The sequence below is a fragment of the Adiantum capillus-veneris genome, chromosome 1 (genome assembly GCF_014529385.1).
Source record: "Adiantum capillus-veneris isolate H3 chromosome 1, ASM1452938v2, whole genome shotgun sequence".
NCBI lineage: Eukaryota > Viridiplantae > Streptophyta > Polypodiopsida > Polypodiales > Pteridaceae > Adiantum > Adiantum capillus-veneris.
The window spans coordinates 50,383,644-50,402,515 of NC_140931.1; the positions used below are offsets into that span (position 1 = coordinate 50,383,644).

The 18,872-nt window shown below is 43.0% G+C and overlaps 1 pseudogene; it reads left to right on the plus strand.

The window, feature by feature from the left end:
• The first annotated feature begins 10,523 nt into the window (after nucleotides 1-10,523).
• LOC147464709 (uncharacterized) lies at nucleotides 10,524-16,002 on the plus strand (annotated as a pseudogene).
• Nucleotides 16,003-18,872: the final 2,870 nt, after the last annotated feature.

An 18,872-nucleotide genomic window follows, 5' to 3' on the forward strand; every position in this document is an offset into this window, starting at 1 on the left:
AGTAGGTTGATTCTTGCTCAACCATGATATACATGAACTGCCAAGCATGAAACAAAAACTACTTGTGGACACTCGCGTGTCAAAACAACCAGCCCAATCTGAGTCCGAAAAGGCATGTAAGTCTGGCGGCAATGATTCCTCCTTGGGATAAAACAAGCCAAGATGTAAAGTGCCACTAAGGTAGTGGAAAATCCTCTTGACAGCGTGCCAATGCTTAGACCCTGGGCTATGCATAAATGTGCTGACCTGTGAGACTGCAAACTGAATATCGGGCCTCGTGTTGCATACATAAATGAGGCAGCCAACAGCAGTTTGGTAAAGAGTGACATCAGCAGGATCACCAGCATCATGTAGACTCAAATTCAAACCTGTTTCCATGGGAGTGGCAATAGGTTTGCAATCCTCAAGTCCAAACTTACATAGCAATGTCTCTTTGTAACTTTTCTGACACAAGGCAATACCACCATCACACTGCTTAAACTGTATACTCAAGTAATGATGCAACAGCCCCAAATCTTTCATCTTGAAAGTAGCATTCAAATCAGCCTTAAATTCAGCAATATGTCTCTCATTTGGTCCAGTGATCATCAAATCATCAACATAAAGAACCACAATGAGAAATACATCATCCTCACGCTTTACATACAATGTGCTTTCTGTTGGGCTGTTACGAAAGCCTCGTTTAACCAAATGAGTGTCAGCTTAGGCTCATACCAAGCACGAGGAGATTGCTTCAACCCATACAAAGCCTTCTTACATCTGCACACTTTGTCCTCTTGTCCTTTTATGACAAAACCGCGAGGCTGCGTTACATAGACTTCCTCAAATATGTCACCATTCAAGAAAGCAGTAACAATGTCTGATTGATGTACATCCCAACCAAATGAGTTGCCAATGCACATAGAAAACGCATAGTAGTCATACGATAAGTGGATAAAAAGTCTCTTCATAATCAATGCCTTTTTGATGTGCATAACCCTTTGCAACAAGTCGAGCCTTATGGCGATCGATCTCACCATCCGGCTTGCGTTTTAACTTGTAAACCCACTTCGTACCAATGGCCTTTTTGCCAGGAGGCAAATCACATAAAGTCCATGTGTCATTTTTTATAAGTGCATCATATTCTGATTGCATGGCAGCCATCCAATTTTTTGAATTTTGTGCTTCATCAAAAGACAGAAGCTCCTCAACATCATGTAAACTAGACACAACCAAAGCATAACAATCTGATGCATAAGATGCATGGCGAGAGCCTGAACGAGTACGAATAGACAAAGGTGCATCCAATTTACTGTCACGCAAAGTGTGCACCAGCCATTTTGGCATACCTCTAGCCTGCTCATTTTCAGCCCTTTCCTCATCAAGTACATCATGTACATCTGCATCAGTAGTAGGCTGATCTGTAACATTTTTAGAAACCCCCATAGGCTGTACATTTGCCTCATTGGAACTTACATTCGTATTTCTACCACTGAAAAGAGGCAACAAAGTGTCATAAATGTCCCGTGAGCTTACATTACTGTCTCTAGTACATGACAGTAAGTGTTGAACAGAATCTTCCACAAACACTACATCCCGAGAAACCAGAATACGTTTTGTGTGCGGATGATACAACCTGTAACCTTTGCTTTCAGCACTATAACCAACAAAAATACATTTGACAGCCTTATCATCCAATTTTCTGCGCTGCACTTGTGGCACCAAAGCATATGCCAAACAGCCAAAAACATGCATGTTCTCAATAGAAGGCTTTCTATCATGCCATGCTTCATATGGAGTAATAGACTGCAAAGATTTTGTAGGACACCTGTTAAGTACATAAGTGGCACACATGATGGCCTCAAGCCAAAAAGAATGCGGCAAAGCTTGACTTTTGACCATACATTGTGCCATTTCCGTCAGTGACCTGTTTTTCCTCTCAGCAACACCATTTTGTTGAGGTGTATAAGGCACTGTACATTGGGTGTTTTATCCCACGACTAGCCAGAAATGCATTAAATTCATGAGACATATACTCCCCCCCTCGATCTGAACGGAGGGTGCCCATAGTACATTTCGAGACATTTTCAGCCATAGCCAGAAATTGTTTGAAGCACATAAAAACTTCGGACTTCGCTTTAAGTGGAAATACCCATGCATGCCTGGAGTAATCATCAATGAAAGTCACGAAGTATAGGTAATTGCCCAAGGACGGAGTTTGCATGGGCCACAAACATCACTATGCACAAGCTACAACCTGCATGTGGCCGAACTAAACCATCCTTTGGAAATTTAGAACGCTGCATCTTACCCAAAATACAGCCTTCACAAACATGTTTGACAGATCCTTCAAGAGGCGGCAAAGAAGCAACCATATTAGATTTCTGCAAACACAGCAAACTGGCAAAATTCGGATGACCAAAACGAGCATGCCAAAGTTTTGCATCTGAAATAGCCCTTGAATCTGCAACAGCATTTGCAAAATTTTGTCCACACTTGTCATACAAAGTGAGCTTATACAGCCCACGGCACAAAAGCCCAGATGCAACAATTTCATCACCAAAACTGAGATCATGAACTGTATATCTGTCATCCACAAATTTGACTAGAAGTCCAAGTCTAGCCAGTGCGGATACAGACAAGAGATCTTCTTGATCCCAGGTACATAAAGTGCATCAACAAGTGTGAAAGAACTGCCATTAGCAGCAGTAAGCACAACCTTTCCAACTCCCTGAACTGGATAAGAGGCGTTGTTGGTACAAGTGGCTGAATTCCCATGAGGGACAGACTCAAGAGAGGTAACCAATTCACGATGTGAGGTAATGTGCTTTGTAGCACCACTGTCGAAATACCACACATGTGAATCTGCAACAACTGACAAGCATGCATCATGGACAGAAGGATTGTAAGTGCACTCTGCGCTAAAAGCCCATTCTGCATCAACATCAGCATTACAGTCTCCTTTCACAGAAGACTCAACAATGGCTGCATTTGTAGTGGAACCAGCATTTGCAGTGGAACCACCCTCTTTCTTCTTAGCCTCTTTGGCCTTCAACTTAGGACACGACTTGATCAAGTGATCATTGGCTTTATAATAATGGCAACGCATCTTCTTTTTGCCCTTATCACCAGAATTTCCAGACGAATTGCTGCCAGCAGAAGCATTAGGAACATAATTTTTTTCCACTCGCAGCAGAACCATAAGAAGTGGTTGCATTGCTGTTACCACCCTTTCTTTGAGAAGCAATATAAAAGCCTATTCAACTGCATGCTGCCTAATCCTGTTTTTTGGAAAGTGACTCTTGCAACAGCAATGTGCATAATGCATCAAACTTGACAACTTCTGGATTTCCTTGGGTCATAAGTCTCCAAGTACTAGCAAAATTCTGTAAGAATCTGGTAAGGCATCCTCCAGATTTTGCACAAGGGAACTGTCTGAAATGACTTCTGCTGCAGGAAATAAGTTGCTCATTGATATCCTTGACACTAGCAAGGAAAGTGTCCATATCATCTTCCTCATGCATAATCTTCGACTCCAGCTCTTTACGCAGCAAAGCAATTTTAGCCTCATTGCGGCTTGCATAAAGACCTGCTAGAATATCCCAAGCCTGTTTTGCAGATTTTGTTGAACGGATGTGAGGAACAATGGTGCGCTTCACAGACAACGCAATCAATGCATGAGCCTACGCATCCTTAACATCCCAACGAGCTTCTTCTGCCGTAGGCAAAACAACTCTAACAGCTGCAATCCTTGCAGCAAGACCTGCAACATCCTCAACATCGCCTACATCCTCAAAACCAGGACGTACATCAATGCCCTGCACAATGTTCCAGACACCCTTTGACACAAGAACATGTTGCATCATATAAGCCCACATAGGGTAGTTGTCCCCATCCAACCTGTCCTCAACAGCAAACATCTTGAACACATCTGTGTTGTTGTTGTCAGCCATGGTAAATGCTGCACTTGATGTGAAAACTGCTAGAAAATAGGAGAAATGGAGCGAGAACAACCTGTGCTATATAGCACAAACCGTAGAAGACTATAAGGCACCTGTTATGCAAAAAATGGCACGGACAGAAATTTTGCACAAAATGACGAAATAGCATGTGCAGTACTGCCTGTAGTGGAAACGGAGGCCGAAATGAGTCCAAATCAAAATTCTGAGCAGACCAAGCTCTATGAGCTTACCCAAAATATTTGTTGACCTGCGAACGCTTGCCAAAGCTCATTGAAATCGGAGAAAGTGAGCAGGCATGTTCTGGAGCAGCTGGCGACTAAGCCCGGGAGGACGTGACCTGCTCTGATACCAATTGTTGGAATTAGGGTTGCAGAGAAACACACACAGCTTGGAGAAGATGAAGGAAGCTCAAGGCACACAATAGAGAGTGTGTTACTTAGTGTGCAATTAAAAAATTGATAGCCCTAGAGTGATGGGCGTATATACAATGCACGGGGGAAAAAACCTCCTAAAGAGGGAAAAAATGCCCCGGCGGTCCTAGTGTGTTCACACACATCACTACCACATGTATATGGTAACAGAGACCCGTTGAAGACATGTGGATTCCTTTGTTCTGCCTCTCCAGCTCAATCACCCTATGGATGACGTCACTTACTCTTTGTTGTTCTTCCTCTATGCTACCAACACCCGTTGTGGATTGTAGGACATCTAACCAACCCACGTGATAGATGTGACCTGAGTATAGGTCAGTTAGAGTTTTAGTTTGTAGTTCGTACTCCCAATTCTCATTTAGGAACGCTCCATCTAGGATTGAGGTGCTATGGGTGTCCTTTGAACTAGATGCAATGTGGCTCTCTATGGGTTGATCCTTAATGGTCACTAATTCAAGAGCACTCGATTGCTCTCCTAGCAAGGATATGGACATAGGGGATTTTTATTTTAACTCTCTTTGTTGCTCCACCTTGCGTAAGCTCTCAATTTCCTTTTCCCTAGCTGCAATGATATATCACTCAACCTCTTGCACTTTGGCAAGGCTTCTACCATCAGGTAATATAATCTGGAATAGCTCTGAAGAGTCAAAGGGTGCAGTGAATAGAGTATTTACATGCACACTCTGCGAGAGCATGCGGTTTACGTTGGTCATGAATGGAGAATTTACTTCCCCACCCCCCTCATTTATATTGTTAGCTCCATGTTCGGAGCGAGTGGATCTACTAAAGGTTTCCTTCTAGTGACTAAGCACGCTCGGCCCGGACCATGGGCCCATGGCATGCATGTCTTGCCTTGAGCTATCAGGATTAGACATTGGGTAACCCTCCATGGCATTGTAGTCAAAGGAAGAGTCACTAGGCGTAATATGCGGGTCCTGAATGGTACTACCTAGGTTCCCGCTAGGGCCCGGAACCTAAGGTAGGTGGGTATCGAGAACTTGCGTAAGTCGAAATGCTCGCTAGTTGCTTGGCCTCTAGCACACAACTAGAGTGCAGATGCATGTGCCTTTGGCACCCTACAAGCGTCGGCGAATACCCTCAAAGGTTAACCGCTTGGATTTTTGGACGTTTTGCACCCCTTTTTCACTCATTTTGATGTTTTTTAATGTCTTTTTACGATCGATTTTTTGATTAGAGCGTGTGATAGCTTGAAATGATTGTATCTCTCACGGGGTTGTGGTGTGTTTTACAGCACAACGTTTGGTTATCCGAGCTCCTATGTTCCTCAAAAGGGTCAATTTTTACTTAGACGTGAGGCTAAAATAAGTAATTGCAAAGAGTGACTAAGGCCTGAGCCTGAGCGTGGGCTTGGGCCTGGGGAATGTTCCTGATTCCGGTCCTACCCTTTTTTTTTGGAATAAAGTTGTCGCGGTCGCACTGTGCGCGTGAGCACACACACACTTAACCTACCTATTTGCAAATAATAGAGCTACCGTTACACACTAGCACACAACTAATTAACTAATAGATCTACTTACTGTACCTTACAGATCTAACATTAGAGATCTAATACTAATACCTTAAAGCTAACACCTTATGAACAGAAAACAGTACATTGCAGCAAAAAACTAACACCTTATTAACAGAAAATAGTACACTGTAGCAAAAACAAACTTCACAAATCCTTCTCAACAGCCACACGCCTTCTTTCTCTACCTTTCCTACGTTTCACATTGCACCACAAAGCAGCATAGAGTGCTATTCGAGCTTAGTGCAGGGCATTTCCCCGACAGCGGTCCAAAAATGGGCGTATCTGTCGCACGTGTCAAAGCAAGGGACTTGCCGTACACTTTGTGCGAGCCACAAATGGATGCAAGCACACAACCAAACTAATCTAGCAAGCTCAAAAGAGCAAGGGTGTGCCACTCCCGCCCTACGCTCACCTTCGTGGAGAATTCCTCGCCGCAAAGAAGAGGGAGCTACTGTCGTGCCACGCTCAACCACCTCACCGTTGCCATGCCGTCGCAATGCTCTCTCTCTCTCTCTCTCTCTCTCTCTCTCACGCACACACACACACACACACACAAGGAGATGAAGAAGAAGATGGAGATGGAGCAAGAGCACTTTTCAATTGCACAAATGAGAGAATAAGTGATTTTTAGGTTTAGGTGACTTTTATATGAGCTCACCCATTCACACTTGGGCGCCCATGCTTAGCCAACTAACCCTTGAATGTTCCAGTTAGAGTGCACCTCTCATCGCCGATCACTCTAACCCTTTTCCTATTGGACCGACAAGCTTGGCCCATGACTACTAGAAGTGGACGCCGGTGGTTAACATCATTGGAAGGACACCTCAATGTTTCCTTTAAGAAATTTTGATATTTTCCTTTCCATATTTCATCATTGGATGAGCGCATGTCGCCTTGCCCTCCTTGAGATTGGACTTTCCAATTGTAAATTTATTGTTTGGAGGAGGGCATGTCCACATGCCCTCCCTGAGATTGCTGCAAATTTATTACTTGGAAGAGGGCGCGTCGACGTGCCTTCCCTGAGATTGCAATTAGCCTTGCTGAAATTCAAGATCGCAATCATGCCTCTCTCTTTTGAACGCAAAGATTCTGCTCATCAGATTCTCATGTCATATTAATGGCTCACAAACATCAACAACAAGGTTGCGTGGTATCTCTGCTAGGCGCATATGATTGTCATCACCATTTATGCTCACACCATCAACCTCTAAATGTAATGAATCATGTGGGCATATGGCATTGTTATCAACACCATGTGATTTGTCATGTAGGCAACACTTTGGATTTCCACCTGATAATTGTATGTCTATCAACAACATCAATGTTGGTACAACACCAATAAAACTTATGCTTAACACCCCCCTTGCAAGGCTGTCCCTCACACCTTGGGGGGGGAGGGGATCGGCAATGGCGAAGAAAGTAGGATTTTTCATTGCACAGAGAGAGAGAGAGAGAGAGAGAGAGAGAGAGAGAGAGAGAGAGAGAGAGATCGATCAATTATCGTCCACGAAGGTCAGATATGACCTATGGGACTACAAACAAAACATTATAGAGAGTTCTTCGAAGTAAGGGGGTTGTGAGATACATCTCAGTTAAGGACTGAGTGTCCGACAAGGGGTAAATAAAAGGAAGATAAGTTGAACAAAACCCATGGAGAGGGACCCCCCCCCCGAAAGAACGAAGTGCCACGAAGAAGAAGACAAACTTCAACAAAGATGATGCATTGTGTGCAGCTAGCAAGGCTAGCATTTAACTGCAAACCAATGAAATATTTTCATGAGTCGTTAGTGATTTACCTCTTTACCTGCAACTCATGTGAGCAACAGGCTGGAAGACAAATCTTGATCTCTCGACTTCCTCCGCACCGCCTGAACCCAACCATAGCATCTCTCATTAAAATCACAAAGAGGCGCATGATTGAATAGGATGGTGAGAGTAGGGAAAACCACGTGACCTAGTTGGGTGGTATTAACAAGCAAGTTTGCGCATGGTTAAAGGCTTTGCGAGCATTTGTAAGGAGTACTCATAAAGGTGCTTTTGTGCTCTGTTCTTGGTTTTTTTTGAAGCGATAACATGTCAAGCACGATGTTTGCCCCTCCTTTGTGGGTAAAAATGTGCGCTACCATTTACAACATATATTAAACTATTTAAAAATTATTATTGAAGACCTTGAAATTGGAAAGGCGTGTGCCCGTCTAAAAAGTCAACCCTGGGCAATTATATGATCAAAATAAAAACATACTTTATTGCATGGACTCTTCTACTTATTCCTCCAAAACTATTCCCTTAGCTACTCAAAACTCCCAATGTTTGCTTACTCTTTTACAAGCCTAGTGATTCATGCTATATTCTCAAGACAGATCTCTAGTTACTAAAGGTTCATTATGGTTTCGTTTGTGGCCTACGGCCCTACACCTTTTATGTATGTATTTACTCTAAGTGCACGTATCCCAACTAAAGCTCCCAATGGAGATAGCCATATCTACTTGCCTTCTAGGCTCTAGCCGCTCTACTACACTTATGTAATGGAAATCCCTCATTGAATATGAAAAATGCAAGGTAGCCTCAAGGTACAACGTGCTGACAATTAAGGTACTCATTTGTTGTCTTCTATACTTCTATATTCTATCTATATCTATACTATATATAATGCAGCTTAAAAATTTTAAGGAAGGAGAGGGTATCCATGTGTCACTCATTGGCTCACTTCATTTGTTTGGCATGCCCAAAGGGCAAAGACCATAGTGTTGAGTTCTCTTTTTATTGGCTAAAATTAGAAAGAATAACTTTGGATAAAAATAATCAATGAGCACCATGATTGAGTTGGGTGGGCCGAGGAAAGGCTTGCAAGGCGAGGAATGCTAAGTGAGGGGATAAAGGTGACGGTATCCTAGGTGAGTGGGGATAGATGAGGCCACGTAGGGTCTTGTGATTGAGCGTTATCAGGTGGAGCTCAAGAAGGCCCCCCTATAAAACTTATAGGGTGGTCATAAGTGGAGACCTCGTTTCGCTCGCCTACTCCCGCTTTGCGAGACCTCTGTGTCTGCATTACTTTTGGGTCCGAGCCTGTGTCTGAGCTTGCGCGATGAAGACTAAAGCTTTGTTTGTTATGTTCTAAAGACAGATCTCTAGTTCAAAAGGTTCATTATGGTTTCGTTTGTGGCCTACGGCCCTACACCTTTTATGTATGTATTTACTCTAAGTGCACGTATCCCAACTAAAGCTCCCAATGGAGATAGCCATATCTACTTGCCTTCCAGGCTCTAGCCGCTCTACTACACTTATGTAATGGAAATCCCTCATTGAATATGAAAAATGCAAGGTAGCCTCAAGGTACAACGTGCTGACAATTAAGGTACTCATTTGTTGTCTTCTATACTTCTATATTCTATCTATATCTATACTATATATAATGCAGCTTAAAAATTTTAAGGAAGGAGAGGGTATCCATGTGTCACTCATTGGCTCACTTCATTTGTTTGACATGCCCAAGGGCAAAGACCATAGTGTTGAGTTCTCTTTTTATTGGCTAAAATTAGAAAGAATAACTTTGGATAAAAATAATCAATGAGCACCATGATTGAGTTGGGTGGGCCGAGGAAAGGCTTGCAAGGCGAGGGTATGCTAAGTGAGGGGATAAGGTGAGGGTATCCTAGGTGAGTGGGGATAGATGAGGCCACGTAGGGTCTTGTGATTGGAGCGTTATCAGGTGGAGCTCAAGAAGGCCCCCCTATAAAACTTATAGGGTGGTCATAAGTGGAGACCTCGTTTCGCTCGCCTACTCCCGCTTTGCGAGACCTCTGTGTCTGCATTACTTTTGGGTTTCGAGCCTGTGTCTGAGCTTGAGCGATGAAGACTAAAGCTTTGTTTGTTATGTTTTAGGTTAGGCTTCTGTTTGTAGAACGTTTGCCTGCTGTTCAGTGACGTCCGTGAGCTTATTTGCATAGATGGCGTGATTACCTGCTGGCCTTGTTTTTCTGATTTGCTGCTTGCGGTAGCCATCTAGGCGTTTGAAGGCACGCGCGTATCCTCAGTCGGTCTTTCCATGTGTGTCTTAAGTCGTTGTTTGACAGGGGATTGTGTCATTGTTCCTCGAGTAAGCTGCCGAACTCTGCGCACCGTTTCTCTGCTTGTGTTTTGGTGTTCCGTGTTTAGGTGCTGCTTGAGTTAAGCAGCTAGGTTTGCCATGTGGACAGTGAAGTTTCGCCCCTGTTTTGTTCCCGAAGCACTGTTGTTGGTGCTGCGACTCGCTGATTCCGGCCAATTTATGCTTGCCCTCTGTCGAAGCACTGTCTCTGAAGAATGCTGCTTCGGCCCGATTCATGCCTGCCCTCTGTCGTCCTGATGTGTGCTACCCGTGAGAAGAATGGTGCCCCATTGTTCCATGCGATGGGAGGCATGTCATGCTTGACCTCTACTCGTCTGATGTATTCTACCCGTGAGGAGGACGGTGCCGGCTCTGTTAGATAGCGGAAATCATGTGAAATAGGCTGATGCAGGTGGTTGTTTAAGTCCTTTTTGGTTGTTGCTAAAAGGTTTGAGCATCTGAATGTCTACATGTTTGTATATTGGCAGTGAATTGCTGGGTATCAGCTACAATGCGCGGGAACAACAGAAATCATGTGGATGGAAATCTTTCAAGATGGTGCAGCTTTCGCTTCGTTTTTGTTCTATGATTGTATGCAGATTATTATTGCAAATATTGGGTTCTTTTCTGGATGGAGGGTTATCTGTACCTTTTCCAGGTTGCTGGCAGAATTAACAGGATTGGAGTATCTATGTTTCTTACTCTGTCAGCGGCTTGTTGATGTAATATGGATTTGTTTTGTGAAAGTCTCACATTCATATCTGTCAATTAACACTGTTTATATATTCGATGTTGTGCAAGCTAGCTGCTGGGTGAAATTTGTGTATGGTTTGTGTTATGCTTAACATGCTCTGGTTTTCTGTGAATTTTGTAACAAGTTTCTGGCGTTTGTGATTTGGCATGCTATATAGAAATGTAATTTGGTGTTCGTTTGCAGCCTTCAGTTTTGGTGTATGGCATATGCAGGTCTGCGTCACTGCAGATAGAAGTTGTGATACTCGGAAAAGTCTAGCCCTGAGCTAGCTTTATTTGAACGGATAATATTTTGAAGAAGCAGTTTCTATTTTCTTGTTATTATTTTTGAACAATATTTTGGATTGTTGTTTCTGCTGTGGGTTCGTTGCGGATATGAAAGTGACCATATGGTGTTTTGATTGAGCTTGGGTTTATATTTTTAAATCGAGTTTGGTCTTGATGTATTATATCTTTCTGTATGTCTGATAAATGCCTTGTTAACAGTGAAAAATCTTATCGGCTTTTGTTTTTTAGCTTGGATATTCTCACATATCTTGGTGGCCAAACTACGACTGTCAACCCAGCCGTAAAGAAGAAACTTGTTTGCCTCGATTTGCCAATTTTTGTTTATTATTCTGCAAGTAATCTGTCTTCTTATGCCTTGTTCACGTAAGTAATCATCAAAACTGTGTGACATGTACTCTCCCCCTCCATCTGTACGTAGGCATTTAATTTGACAACCATTCTCTTTCTCAACCATAACTTTGAACTCCAAAAATACTTCAAATGCCTCTGACTTTGCCTTTAGAAAGTAAACCCATGTCATTCTGCTGTAATCATCCGTAAATGTGATAAAATATCGACAACCATTTGGTGTAGCATGATCACAAGGTCCCCAAATATCTGAATGAACAATTTCCAAAGGACTCTGGCTAATTCTCCCCCTCTTTGGAAATGGTAAACGAGATTGCTTTCCAAATTGACAAGCTTCACAAACATGATCAAAACGATCCTAACTTGAATAAGGAGGAACTTGCTTTCGATTTTGAAGATGACCTTGAGTGTTCTAATGTGGGTAAAGAGGGTGTGCAAGCTACGATAGACCTTCCTGCTTCCTCTGGTTTGTTAGATTTACCTGAAACACAATTCTCTCCTTCTTTCAAATTCAATTTGTCCCCAAAGCTTTTGAAAAATCTTGCTCCAAAGTTGAAGAGGTCATCCCCTTCTAAAGCCTTAAGAAAAGCTCTAAGCTATGCACGTGGTAATGTATTTCTATTATGTCCATGATTTGAAGCTTGTTTAAGGTTGTGAATAACATATTTATGTCACAGGCCTCTCTGTACAGCCTCGTGACTCGAGCTCCGCTTTTGTCGCACCAAAGGAGAGTGATGAACCAATAAGTGACAACTTTGGCTCGCAATTGGCATTAGTGCCTTCTCTTAGGGTTTTTCCATATCAGAGCTTTCTGCTGCTATTACCTTTCCTTTTGCATTTGAGGGAAAAGTGTTATGCAAGTATGGTACTTATAAAATACCTAAAGCTAGCTATGCGCAACATTTGAAGGCTGACTTAATAGACAGAGAGTCCAAGAACACTGTCACCTTTGTTGTCACAGAAGTGTTTGTCAATGAGTTTGTTGAATCTTCTGAAGTCGGGGAGTTTGTGCGTTGTTTGGGGATATGTGTTCGCTACGTGAGCCGGGCAGGCGCCGGGCCTCTGGCTGTGAGAGGTGTGAAAGAGAGAGAATGAGAGAAACAGATGCAACTGAATCTGGAAATCACCGTACCCTTCAATTAATTGATTAAAGCTTTGAGTACAATTGAATTCTTAGCCAAGGCGGGCTGTTAACAAGCACCGTCACTTGGATCATCTGCTAGCTAGGAGTTTAAGCTCCCGTTTACCGGATTAACCGGGCCGTTAACGACACCGGACTTAATACAATGCTTAATCAACCTTCAGACTATTGCCGGTGATGAGATTCCCTTTTGTGGCTTTATCTGTCTCATGTACCTAATTCTACTCATTGCCTAAATCTTTATGCTTCAATTATTGCCAAATTCTCTGCAAGCTATCTCTATTTAGCATCCTCTGATCGCCTCTGTCGTCTTTTTTATGCTTAATTGAGAGAAAGAATGAGAGAGATCTTTCAACATCCCCCCCCCCCGTCTTTCTCGGTCTTCACCCCCTTCACAGATTCCTCAGTTTTACTCCTTCACTTTCCCTTAAGAGATCTTCCAAACTCGCCCCGATAGCTTAGGGGTTTGTAGTTGTCCAAGCTCTTCCTTGCTTAGCTTTAAGAACGAGATCGAAAGAGAGTTTGAGAGATCTTTGCCTTGGTCAAGCTTGCTTGCTTGGACAAGCTTCTTCTCGACCTACTTGCTTGCCTCGACAAGCTTCCTCCCTTGCTTTGCTTGCTTGCCTCGACATGCTCTTCTTGACCTACTTGCTTGCCTCGACAAGCTTCCTCCCTTGCTTTGCTTGCTTGCCTCGACAAGCTCTTCTCAAGATCCGCTTGCTTGCCTTCTTCCTCCTCACCTTGGCTTGCCCCTTGTGAAAACGAGAGAGAGAGAGAGAGAGAGAGAGAGAAGGAGAGAGAGAGACGAGACGAGAGGAGAGAGGAGAGAGAGGAGAGGAGAGAGCCCCAACACGAACGAGAGAGAGAGAGCGGGAGAGAGAGATCGTTTCTTTTCCTCCTAATCGAGATCCTCCTCATGCCTCTCTTGCTTCGCTTGCTTGCCTCTACAAGCTCTTCTCGACCCACTTGCTTGCCTCGACAAGCTTCCTCCCTTGCTTTGCTTGCTTGCCTCGACAAGCTCTTCTCAAGCTCCGCTTGCTTGCCTTCTTCCTCCTCGCCTTGGCTTGCCCCTTGTGAGAAAGACGAGAGAGAGAGAGAGAGAGAGAGAGAGAGAGAGAGAGAGAGAGAGAGAGAGAGAGAGAGAGAGAGAGCCTTCCTTGCCGTGTCGTCCCCAACACAAACGAGAGAGAGAGAGCGTTTCTTTTTCTCCTAATTGATATCCTCCTCATGCCTCTCTTGCTTCCCCCTCGTAACCCTATATTTTTTTCTCTTTACTCACCCGGTCTCACTTACCAACAACCTGCACAACGACGGCGCCGTCAGTGACGTGGCGTGGGAGTCCTATTTATGAAGTGGCAGGGCCGGGGTTCGACTAGCATGAAATTTGCCGTGACAGGCTCCGAAAGTGGTCGCCCTGGGATGTCGAGGAGTTTCCGCTTCACGAGCGTGCCTGTCTGAGCCTCAGGGAAGGCGCTACAAGCATCATCTCACCCCCTGCGCCCCTCGTTGTCTGCTTGCCCGCCATGCTTTGCTTTTTATTTTTCCCTTACACACTAAAGCCCTTAGTTTACTAAGTGGGCGGCCAAGGTTGTGGCCCTTGGGCGGCCATTTGAATTGTGAGTATAGGCGGCCATAGCCTTTGTAAGGGCATCACATTTAGCATACATGTCGGCCAAAGCACTGCCAAGCACGACATCTCTTTCGAGCAGTCCTTGTCAACAGTCTCATGAGGGATTCTCTCCCCTCGGGTCAATCCCGCAATCAATGCTTTCCATGAGATCACATGAAGCTCTTCAAGCAGTTTTTGTACTTAATGAGACGTACATACACCACATTTGACGTACATGTAGCTGCTATCAATGCACTGTCAGAGATAATATTTTGGACAAGATTCTCTTCGAACACTTACTTTGCTGCACTCCAATCGAGCGGACCGAACTGGTACGAAGCCGGCCCCCGGTGAATCTTTAACGGCTAATATCTTGGCGACCGAGACTCCGATCACTGCTCTGAAAAGACCGACGTGCTCCACAAAGTGAGCACTTCAAGCCCATGCATTCATTTTATTTTTGTCACCTCAGTTGCAGTTGCCCAATCCGGTACGGATCTTGCAGTTGCCCAATCCAGTACGGATCTGCAATCGACTCAAACTTGAATATGCCATAACTTCTTCATCGTAGCTCCAATCGACGAGCCGTAAAGACAGGCCAGTAGAGCACTTTAAGCACTACAGTTCTAGATCATAAACTCCCATCTGTGATCACTTCAAGAATAGTCATTTTGGAATCATTAAGGTATCAATTGGCCTTTTAAAGCCGCATCTGGCATACATTAATCATTAAACTTGGCCTGTTAACAAGCCCTGATCATTGACCATTAAATGTGTAGGCTTCAAAGAAGCTTAGCTTGCATTTGTCTGCTCTGTTTCTCTACATGGCAGCAGAGCTGCACGACAGCGTATTGAGGGGGCGTATGTCAAGAGAAAAGTGTGGAAAGATGGAGGTACTAGCTTGTGGGCTCTCTATGCAAATGCTGCCACTACTGTTGTAAAAGCTAAAAGATTTGATTGCTGTGTACATATTTACCGTGAACATAGAATTAAGGAGTTGCTTACTGATAAGGCAGTGATTGAGTTCGCTCCCACTATCGCGTTCACTGTTGTGAAGGTTGAGACCTCCACAAGGTCCGATGGTGGTGATAGTTATCGTTTAACCATCGCAGATGGCCCTGCATCCAGTGATAGAGCAAGTGTGACTCATCAATTTGATCTATTTTGCCTTGATATCTTAAGTCTTATCTCTAATCTGGATTATTTGTGCAGTTGCTATTTGTTCCTTCCAGGTGTGTCGATTATCATCTCATGGTTGATGCTTTGAAAACCAAGGGTTCTTTTTCATGTGTTGCGCACAACATCAACGTCTTCAAATCAGCATCAAGCATATTATCTGTGGTGGACGCAACTCTTATTTGTGCATTGCCAAAAAATCTAAAGAGTGTTTTCTCGTAGCATCTCTCAAAACAAGTCACTAGTATGGGATTTGGGAAGAAGGTAATCTACTTTAACTAGATCTATTTGCGTGAGCATTGCTTGCAAGTTGTAATCTCATAATGGTTTGTAGGTCTTTGGAACTTTGGAGATTGTTAACATCAACAGTTTGGAGGTGGAATATGTGTGTGACTCTTGCAAAGGCAGAAATGTTAGTCGTCAAATTTGCAACCCCTTTTGTTACTCGCGTGGAAAGCCTGTGTAGATTGTGAAGTTGCCTTCTCTTCAAGGTAAAATCTGTTTGCAAAATGGAGAAGCTGTACAAGTAATTCTGCAAGGAAATATCGTGGATGTAGTTCTAAATTTTCCCAAGCCTTTTCTCAGCCTGTTTTATGAGAATTTGTTAGACTTGAAATCATCTCTTGTTGCCTTTAGCAAAGCTGGAACATACTCTATAGACAAGCACGGTTTTGTGATTGATTACAAGGCACCCTAAATTGTATCTTTCCTCCTAACCTTTTGCTTGAAGAACGGTAGTATGGCTGCCTATCCTTCATCCTTTTTTGTAAATGACAAAAAGCTTTATGTTTTGCCAAATTTTTGGTCTACATATAATAGTAACAATGATGTTTTGCAAGCTTTGATTTGTCTCTTCAATTGTTATATGTCTCTCATTGAATTGGAAAAACATCTTCTTGACCTTATAATGCTTGACCTTGCTAACAATAAAAATGAAACACGAGTTGTATGGATTGCACCATGGACAAATAGTGTTGTTGATAGCACCGCATTGCATGACCACTTGAACACTTTGATACATACACGAGGAACGTCTCGGCTCTTGAGCATGCACTTGGTTATCTTGTTTTGCCGACAATTTAATGTGACATGTGTTGTCCATGTCTTCCAAAATAAGAAGTTTATCAAATCTGTTTTTTGTGAAGGCATAAGCATAGAATCCACATCTTCAATACCTTCACTTGCTTCCATTATTTCTGAACCAAAATGTGTATGGCTTCCTATGTCGTCGAAGCATTTTAAATAGCCACGTTGTGTTTGGAGCAAAGATGACATTGCTTGCTTGACCACGTTGATTAACGAGAATCCATTTGCAAGTGCTAAAGATATTGTTCAACTCTTTCAAGCGTCCTATCCTTATTCATTCTCAAGAAAGCAAATTTTAACTAAGGTTTATAAAATGTGGAAAGACCCGAGTTTACAAACAAGCAGTGACGTGAGGGTGTCAAAATCACGAGCAACTCTTTACGCAAGAAAAATTCTAGATGTTCCATGCTATCCATGTGCCTCTTGCAATGGTTTGTTTTTTCATAAGAATTTGAGGCTATTATCAGACGGTGACTTGCTTCTCTTGAAGGAGTTGAGAGTCCTTGTCACTACTTCGTACATGGACTCTCATGCATGTGTTGCTTGCAAGCGGGCATTGAAATGTCAACAAATTCCACCTTTTTGCATGCAAGGGTTGCTAGTTTTCAATTGAACTATGGAGAATGTTTCACAATTGAATGCTATAGAGCGCCGTCTTGTGTCTCTTAGAATTCCATTTGCCCAAATAAGAGAACTTACTTATGAGGGGCAATATGGGTTGCGAGGAAGCATTGTCAACGTTATGGCAGATTTTTCTAGGGTGCAAATTGTATTGCCTCGCTTCGCAGACGATCAAGCTATTGTCCTTGTGCAGATCAAGCGAAAATTAGAATATGATCATGCATACCTAAGTGGAGTTGTCCGGCCCTCATTTGTGCTACGAGCATTGCATCAACTTGTGCTTAAGCCATTGTATCTTGAAAATGGTGCCACTATCAATTCTTCTTGGTCATCTGCCTTCTCTTTAATCTCCGACATTCCTATCTCTCCTAACTTTGATAACTCTTTAGATGACCAAGAACCATCTGACACTCTTTTCCATGGCCTTTACACTTCTCAGCAAGTTGTAGATCACAATGCACAAGCCAAGAGTGTTGCACCTTGTGAGGGGTTTTCACCATTGAGCCTTTTTGACGATGAAGCTTGTGAAGAGTTATCTTTCCCAGCATTGTTCTTTGGCGAAAGAAGGCAATATCATCTCTTGGCAAAAAAAAGGTATCAGAAAGTCGCGCAATGGGAGCTTAACAATGTGGACAGAAGATTTGCAGGAGATATCAATAATATTTTTTTCAAGACAATGAAGATTATCATCAGCAAGGTCCTCGGCTCTATATGGGTGCGTTTACGTAAAGGTAAGCGGCGAGACAAGCAGCTGCAAGCTAAAGATGTTCAATCAACAACCAATGTCGAACAACTACTTTCATCCCAAGTCGGATATAGTGACTTTGAGAATTTGCGGACTTCCACTGACTACAAAGCAAAACTGAAGCTCAATGTTTTCACCATGATTCGACAATTAGGACAACCCACGTTCTTTATTACATTCTCATGCGCAGAGCAAAGGTGGAAGCCGTTGATGGATTGCTTGATTAAACTCAATCCACACATTGTTGAAGACAATCAATCCAATAGGTGTGCTGACATGAGAACACTAGTCCGATCAGATCCTACTACAACAACTCGATATTATGCCCACAGATTTAGAGAAACAAGAAAGATCTAAAACGTTTGACAAAACCATTCTCGGTGAGCTGATGGATTATTTCTTTGTCACTGAGTTCCAACAAAGAGGAAGCCAACATGACCATGGGTTGCTTTGGATAGAAAATGCACCTGTATTTGGCATTGCTTCGAATGACGAGGTGGTGGATTTTATTGATTCATATATAACGACAAACAAGGATGAGCTTGATGAATCCTTGAGAGCTGTCCAGATTCACTCACATCGCAAGACATGCAAAAAGCAAAAACTTTGTGTCGATTTGGCTTCCCACGACCACCCTCAAGAAGGACAATTATCTTATGCCCAAACAATGTGAACAACACAACAACACAACAAATTGTCGACAGGAAGAGACATATCGATCAACAGCTCCTTGCTTTAGAACGTGAACCGACACTGTTGTTTGATGCTTGGTTAGAAACACTGAATATGGATGAAGAGGACTACCTCCAAGCACTTTGCATAAACATAACAGAGCCAACACTTCTTTTGAAAAGAGAACCTGAGGACATTTTCACAAATAACTTCAACAAGAAACTTTGTGCATTATGGGATGCAAATATTGATATTCAATTTATTTTCAATGAACACGGTGAAGCTGCATATTGCACATCATACATGACAAAAAATGACAGCTCCGTAAGCAAAGCAATCAAACACGTGGTTGAAGCTTGCAAGAAGAACAACTTACCAACGTTGGAACGCTTGAAAAATATTGGTGGGGCATTGATCAACGCACAAGAAATGACATCACAACA